Source organism: Corvus kubaryi, unplaced genomic scaffold (assembly GCF_017639235.1).
Source record: "Corvus kubaryi isolate FWS band 111438036 unplaced genomic scaffold, C.kubaryi_AGA036_p1.0 37157, whole genome shotgun sequence".
Classification (NCBI taxonomy): domain Eukaryota; kingdom Metazoa; phylum Chordata; class Aves; order Passeriformes; family Corvidae; genus Corvus; species Corvus kubaryi.
Genome location: NW_024581041.1, coordinates 527408 through 534867, shown reverse-complemented (window position 1 = coordinate 534867; position 7460 = coordinate 527408). Strand labels below are relative to the sequence as shown.

At 58.6% G+C, this 7460-nt stretch overlaps 1 protein-coding gene across 2 annotated transcripts in view; it reads left to right on the top strand.

The window, feature by feature from the left end:
* The first annotated feature begins 6830 nt into the window (after positions 1–6830).
* The window catches only part of TP53INP2 (tumor protein p53 inducible nuclear protein 2), a 21900-nt gene continuing 21270 nt past the window's right edge, over positions 6831–7460 (top strand). Inside the window, exon 1 of one of the 2 annotated variants that reach the window (XM_042021659.1) lies at positions 6831–7000. The gene's annotated coding sequence lies outside the window, so the exon portion shown is untranslated. The remainder of the gene's footprint in view (positions 7001–7460) is intronic. The other variant, XM_042021660.1, reaches the window with a different exon arrangement.

Sequence of the window (7460 nt, the reverse complement as noted above, 5' to 3'; positions counted from 1 at the left end):
CCCTGAAATGGAAGACCCAGGTTTCATTTTATTTTATAGTGATTGTCCTGGCTTGAATTTGAGCGTAGGAAATTCCTGCCTCTGTCCGAGGGAGGGATTTAAAATAAAATTGGAACAAATACATGGGACTATGAGCAGATGAAGATGAGGATGAAGTCCTCCATGTTCAGCACTGCCTTGTGCCTCATCCCAGATGGGGTCACAGTTCAGGGTGTGCACTCCTGGGGCTCAAACAAATCCGCACTGAACTGTGGGAGGCCTGGCTGGGTGATTGTGTTGTTGCTCTTTTATTCAGCTTCAACCCAGCCTCTTTTTCCACTCTTGCCATAGAGGGCTGAGCCACCCCGGCCTGGGTGGATCCCAGGGCTCAGCACTGCTCTGCAGCAGGACCGACACCAAGACCTCATCTTGCATGAGACAAATATGTGGCAGGAGTCAAAAGAGCCAGAAATGCTCTCGTGTGGGAGGTGGCAGCTTCCAGGTTGAATCACCCAACCCAGACACACACAGGGCCCCAGCAGCATTACGGCATGACCTGCCCTGACCCAGTGGGCTGCAGCACCTTCAGTGACAAAGGCATGTCCAGGCTTGCACTTCTACTGGCCTGGGGTTGGCTTAGGCAGGATTTAACCCTGACCTTAAAGAGGCCCTGAATGCTGATTCAAATACTCATCTTACTTTTGGGACACACAGACTTGAGGGCAACTTGGGAACGCACTAGAATAAAGCACCACTGACTGGGCAGAACACGAGGCACCTCATGGCACCTGTCTGGAGGGGGTCACTTCAACCCAGGAGCAGACAGAAGAGCCAGAGACATGTGATCCAAACCCTGGGAAATCCAACTGTCCCGATTTATAGAAGCCACAAAGACATGCCATCACTGAAGCTCCTCAGGAGTGTCAGAGTCTTGGGGGACTCTGGAGTGCCAAGGCTCCCAAGGGTTCCAGGATCCTTGTCTAGCCTGCTTGGAGTCAGAAGGACTACAGGAAGAGCAAGCCTTGAGCCAGGGTCCATTCCTTGCCTCCACAGCATGATGTGCCCTCTGGGCCAATGCACACTCAATGGAGCTCACACTTCCCTCTGTGGAGAACAACTCCCCCATGGAGAACACCCTCCCCTCGGAGAACACACTACCCTATGGAGCACATCCCACCCCTGTGGAGCACACGCCACCCCTGTGGAGAGCACCCCAGCACTGTGGAGCACACCCTACTCCCACGGAGCACAGCCCACTCCTGTGGAGCACATCCCCCCACTACGGCTTATGGCATGAGCTCTTTTGGGGTGAGGCTGGGGGACTCTGGAGGCAACAGCTGCCTCTGGGATCCAGGGAGGCGGGGAATGACGAGCCCCGGGGGATGCGAAGGCTGCCCAGACCGGGGAGCAGGAAGGAGCGGCCGTTCTCTGGAGCAGGGTGGGCAGGCTCCTTCTCCTGGCAAGGTGCGGAAGGTGGAAGCTGGGTATCAGTCACTTTCGAGGAGACCCATCAGGAGCTAAGGGTGAGATGCTCCGTGGCCGGTGGCTATTAATGGGGCAGCAGCTGCGTTCCCCACTCCCTCCCGCAGCGCAGGCAAGGGAGAGTGCAAACCTTTCCCTGCTCTCCTTGTCTGTGCCAGCTGCCTGCTCCCACCGCCGGGCTCCGGCGGAGGTGCCGGGGCGGGTGGCAGTGGCAGGGGGTGACAGGGAGCTGCCGTGTCCAGTCCCACGCCTCACAGGCAGTGACCCCGGCTGCGGCACCCCGGCCGGCAAGGCTGCTCCATGCTGAGACACACACCCCAAAATCGCCTCAGGTCAAATTACCGGGCTCATCTCAGCAGCTGCTATTTCCTTCTGTCCCCGAGCCAAGCGAGGAGCTTGTGGAAAACAAGGAGGTGTCAGTCCGGGGTGCCCTGAGTCAGAGCGCCGCCGGGCCGGGATCCCGGGGCTGCTGGCGAGGGGCTCAGCAGCGTCCGCAGCCAGAGGGACACCCCGCCCCGCCGGCCGCTGCTGCGAGAGGCGGCCAACCTCTCCTCTGGTCACTCCCCCCGATATCTGCCTCCCTGGGCAGCCTTCCCGACCGGACACTGCTGCCTGGCCCAAAGCCAGTTTGCAGCCCTGTTTTTCAAAGTTGTTTTGGTGTCTCCTGGCAGAAAGCTGCTGGTGACCCAAATTCTAAATATAGAAGCAAGCCCATTTTTTATACGACAAAGGCAAAACCTCCGTTCATCGTTGGGAAATAGGTCTTTTTGTCAGAGAAGTGCAAATAGAACACCCGGATTTCTTTCCAGTGAGGTCACCTCCTGGCTGTGGTCATTCGCAGAGGGCACTCACGGTATTTGTTCTAGGTAAACTCCTCCGTGCTCCTCCACTGCTGGAAAGCCACACAGAGCCTCAGGCAAAGCCCAGGCTCTTCATGGACCGTCCCCATCCCAGGTGCTGGGAAGTTTCTCTGGGATGAAAGTGTGTCATGAGGCCATCCTGCTGCCCTATCCCACAGCAGAGCAGCTGGGGAGCCAGGCCCCGTCTCTTCCCCTCACCCTTGGGTGCTATGTGGGCTGTGGGTGTCTGTGGGTGGCACAAGGAGGTTTTATGGGGCTGGAGGGTGGTGGTTGCCCCATAGGTATGATCATCAACCACCTGCTCTGCTCCTCGCTCAGGTTACTGTCTCTCGTCCAGGCCACGCAGCACAGAGCACCTCCTCCCCACTGCAGACAGTCCCGGTCCCACACGTGTCCCAGGGGAGGAGCTGTCCCCAGCCTTGAAACAGCCACAGGTTCCCAGTGCAGGCCAGGGAGCTGGGCAGAGGTCTCTGTGCCCACTGGGGGCCGAGGCGAAGCCCTGTGCTGGGAGCAGGGGGGTGTTGGGAGCAGGGGGGTCCCGGCCACCAGGCAGCAAATGACCAAAGTCGGTAACAAATCCCATTTACCACTCACCTGAGCTGCACCGCATCCACTGCCTCCAGCAGGGCCTGAACCAAACCTCCCACCTGGCTGTGAGACTGGCCAGACACAGCTGTGTGTCCCTGCCAGCATCCCTTTGACGCCAGCAGAGAGGAGAAGGAAGAGGGAGGAGACACTGCTGTGGAGCCCTGTGGACCTGGGATGGAGACCACCTGAGCCAGCCAGGTCTCGGGCATCTCTGTGAAGGGCAAGGCATTGGGGGAGAAGCCACTCTGAGCCTGTGCCTCATGGACCTTACTCTGGCCACCAAACCCCAGCAAGACCACTGAGGCTTCTCAGGAACTGGTAGTGTTTCCCAGTTTAAGTAAGGAGCACACCTCTGTCCCCAGTGCCACCACTCAAGGGACCAGGAGGGCTCCCAAGGAGATCAACGAGGATTGTTAATGATGTGAAACAGTGCACGTTGCATTTTCTTGATCTACAAAACACTAACAACTTCAGGCAGGAGCTTCCAGGCAAATACATCCCAAAGGACAAGCAGCATGAAAACAGCCACCTGAAGAGCTGAAGTGTGGCACATACAGACACCAGAGGTGTGTGTGGGTGATTGGTGGCACCTTCCAGTCCCCTTCACTGTGGCTGGGTGGGTGTCTGGGCATATCCCTGGGGCCCTGGAGCGGATGCCCCAAGGGCTCTCAGCAGGATGGGGGAGGCTGGGACAGGGTGGCTAGGGGAAGGAGAATGAGCAGCTTCTGCTCATTCATAAAGACCCTGACATTAGCTCAGTTGGTCAGAGCATGGTGCCAATAATGCCAAGGTGAGGCCTTGATCCCCGTATGGGCCATTCACTTTGGAGCTGGACTCGTCGGTCCTTTTGGGTCCCTTCCAGCTCAGTGTATTCTGAGATTCATTTCCCTGTTTTCTGCTGTTTGGCACAGAGCCTGTGTTGAAGGACTGCCTCTGTACACTGCACATGTACTTCCTCATTAACTGCTCTTCCCAACCTCAGCTAACGAGCACCCAGCTCACGGTATGGCAGCAAGCCCTGTGGCTTGCTCAGATTGTGGTCTGCAGGCACCTGGGAGCTGCAAGGACTGAGCCAGCTGCTGACCCATAGCCCCAGGACATGGCTGGGAAATGTTTCTTCAGGTGCTCAGCAGCTACCTGGTGACCTCAGCATCACCAGGAGGAATGGCTGGGGCAGAGCTCCCTGGGCCTGGGGAAAGCTCATGTCAGGGATGCCAGGAGCAGCATCTGCTTGGGATGCAGCAAGGTCACCCTAGGGACCTGCAGGGAAACCAGAGCGGGCAGCTGGGGCTGGAGGGGTGCCCTGGGACCCCCTTCTCAGTCAATGCCAAATGCTGGAGACATGTTCTTGGAGGGCTTTGCAAAGACCCAAACATACTTTTATTTCCTGATCTCTTATTTTTCTAGAAGTTTTGGGTAGCTGGACCAAGCATATTTTTTTTAATAAAGGACAGGTAAATGGGGTTTGGAACTAGATGATCTTTAAGGACCCTTGCAACTCAAACCATTCTATAATGAGCACCCAGCCTGCTTTTCATGCCATTTGTTGGGTGAAATGAAGCACGTGCATTGCACACTGGTCCTGCACCTTGCCAGAGGCTCTCAGTGCTGCTGCCAAAACCTCCTGCATGTAGCCAGCGTGATCACCTTCCTATTTTCAGCCATCACCCAAATTCACTGAGTGCCTCCAGTTAGGTACCTGAGCAGCAGAGCCCGAGGCACCTGCTGGGGTGGACTCATGCTGTGACACACCAAGGCCCCAGTTAACTCCCCATTACCTGCGGGCAGGTGAGCTGCAGTCAGCTGCTTGCTCGTCCTTTCCAGGCACAGCCACCTCAGGCCGTGCAGCTCAACTCAGCGTGACTTTCCCAGCGACCGGAGAGCCAGGGCCATCCAGGAGTCAAAGCCAGGTCATGCCCTGTGTCCCCCCCACCTCAGGATGCCACAGGGAAGGCACTGTGGTTTCCTTTCCCTTACTCAGTGTCAGCAGACGCTGCTGTCCCTGGGCACCGAGGGGGGTCCCTCCAGGCTCTCCTTGCTATCCCCACGCACGGACAGGAGTCACAGTGATGTGGACCCCAACTCAGCACTGCAGGCTTTCAGGCACATGAGGGCTGGGCTACCACGGCTTCCTGCCTGCTGCACCCTGTGCCAGCAAGATTAAAGTCATTTCCCGCTGTCACACAGCACAGCTGCCACCCACTGCCAGAGCCCCCGACCACAGCCCCTGGCCGGGCACAGCAGGGCCTGGCAGCCAGTGCTGGTGGCCTCAGGCTGCTGAGAAGCTCCTTCCTCTGCTTCACCGTCTGTGCAGCAGCTTTCCCAGCAGTAAATCACTGGGGCAACACACTGCCCTGGGAGGGGACTGCCATCCCCTTTTGGCAGTAGAAGACCAGGGCAGGGTGCAGCAGAGACTGAAGCATTTCCCATCCCTGTGGGAATGGAGAGAGGGTCATCCCATTTAAATGGCACGAATGGGGCAGTTTACCCCGGAACATGTTTCACATAACAAGATTCATTCTGCTGCTTTTATTTATATCCCCTCCTCTATGGCAGCGGGACTAAAGGTTGATTTCTGTATTCCTGCGGCAGCCAGCAGGAGCCATCTTGTAATCACTCCCTGTGGAACCAGGACTAGCAGAAGCAGCAAAATGAACTTGCATGGGCAGCAGGAGCTCCTGGCTTCGGGCAGGCTGTGGGTTAAGTGTGGCTATGCTGTAACTCCTGGGTATCTTCTGCAGATTATCCCCCGCTATGCCCAGCAGTGCTGGGCACCTCCAGCTCCTTGGGCATTAACTGAAACTGCCATGGCCAGCCCAAAATGCCCACTATGGACATCCCAAATAAGTTGATTTTCTTTTTAGGACTGTTCCAAGCTTCATAGGCTTCTGCTCCCCTCCTGGCCAAGTGGTGTGGGAGCTCTGCAGGGTGGCAGCTCTCCTCCCGAAATGGTTTACACTCTTCTGCAAGATCCTTCAATTACAGAAGACTAAATGCTATTTAATTTGTGACCTCGTGTTGAATAAGACACAATTAAATTCTACCTCTTGTGAATTTTCAATGGGGAATTCTCACCTGCGATGCCAGATGAGTCCTAACTGTTCTATGCATGACTCAGACACCCAAATTGCTCCATTAATGACTGTTTTAATAAATGTTCTATCTTTATACAGACAATATCCTGCCCTGTGACAAGCCTGGCACGATGTCAAACCAAACCTGGGTCCCATGGTCAGCCCATGCTGAGGAAGGCAAACCTGGTGATGCCAAGGACCCTGAGGGACTGTGACACTCCTGGGATGTTCCTGATGTCGGTCTGCAGGAGCCCCGTGAACCCGCTCTTGTTTCGCAGGTGGGTAATGGTTGGGTGGCACATCCAGGGGTTTCAGCCCCAGCCCCCTCACTCGTGTCCCGCAGCAGTGAGAAGGGAATGGGTGTCTGGGCAGCCTCCAGCCTCTGCCCCTTCCCTTCGGCAGGGGCCACCACATCCCCCGCACCCTTCCTGTCCCCCCCGCGTCCTCGGGGCGCTGCGGGCGGGACTCGGCTCTATCGCTTTTTTTTTCAACGGCTTCAGCTCTTAATTTTCGTCCATCTCGCTCCTCCCGCTCCCGCTATATCTCTGTGCCGGGGCTCCTTTCTCCCCCGCACCCTCGGGGTCTCAGCCCTTCCCCTCCATCCCAGCACTCTGGGGGTCTCCATCCTTTCCCTTCTCGCCCCACGGCCCCGGCGGTCCCCAGCCCCTCGGCGCTCCCTGCCCGGGGCTCTGCCGCCTCCTCGGCCCCGTGGCACGGAGGAACGGAACGGAACGGAACCGAACCGGCCCCCGCGGCCCCCCGGGACCCCGCTCCCCGTCCCCGCCCCGGGGCGGGCCCCGCCCTCCCTGCGCCCGCTCCCATTGGCTGCGGCGGGCGGAGCCGCTTTGTGACGTCACGATCAGCTGTCGGAAGGTCCCGATTTGTGCGGGGGAGCGGCGCGCGCTCGGCAGAACCGCGGGGTCCGCAGCGGCACCGGCACCGCACCGGCATCGCCCCGGCATCGCCCCGGCACCGGCACCAGCGCCGCCTCAGCGCCTTCCGGGACCCGCAGGGCCGGTGAGTCCCCTCGGGACGCGGTCGGGGCCGCGGGGTTGGGGTTTGGCGGGCTCGCACCGCCCGTGCGGGGAGGGGGCCCGGGGGGGGGTGGGCGCGTTCCGGGACCCCTCGGTTCGGCCCCCGCGCCTGTTGTTTGTTTCTTCATCACCGGATTAAGATTCGCGGTCGTTCCCCGCTCCCATTGGTTGCGCTGCGGTGACGTCGCGTCATTTGCATATGACATTGAGACGTCACGGCGCTTCCCCCCTGTCCCGCCGTGACCCCGGGGGCGATGGCGGGGCTGGCCCGGCTGGCCCGGGGACGTGGCCGCGGCGGACACGCCTGGGCGACCCCCGTGTCCCTCCCGCGCCACTCGCTGCTGTGGCTTTTCTGAGCAGGAAACGTGCGTGTGTCTCCCCCCGTGATGTTTAGACGCTCTTCGGGTGCAAAATGTGGCTTATTGGAAAAGGAATGCGAATAT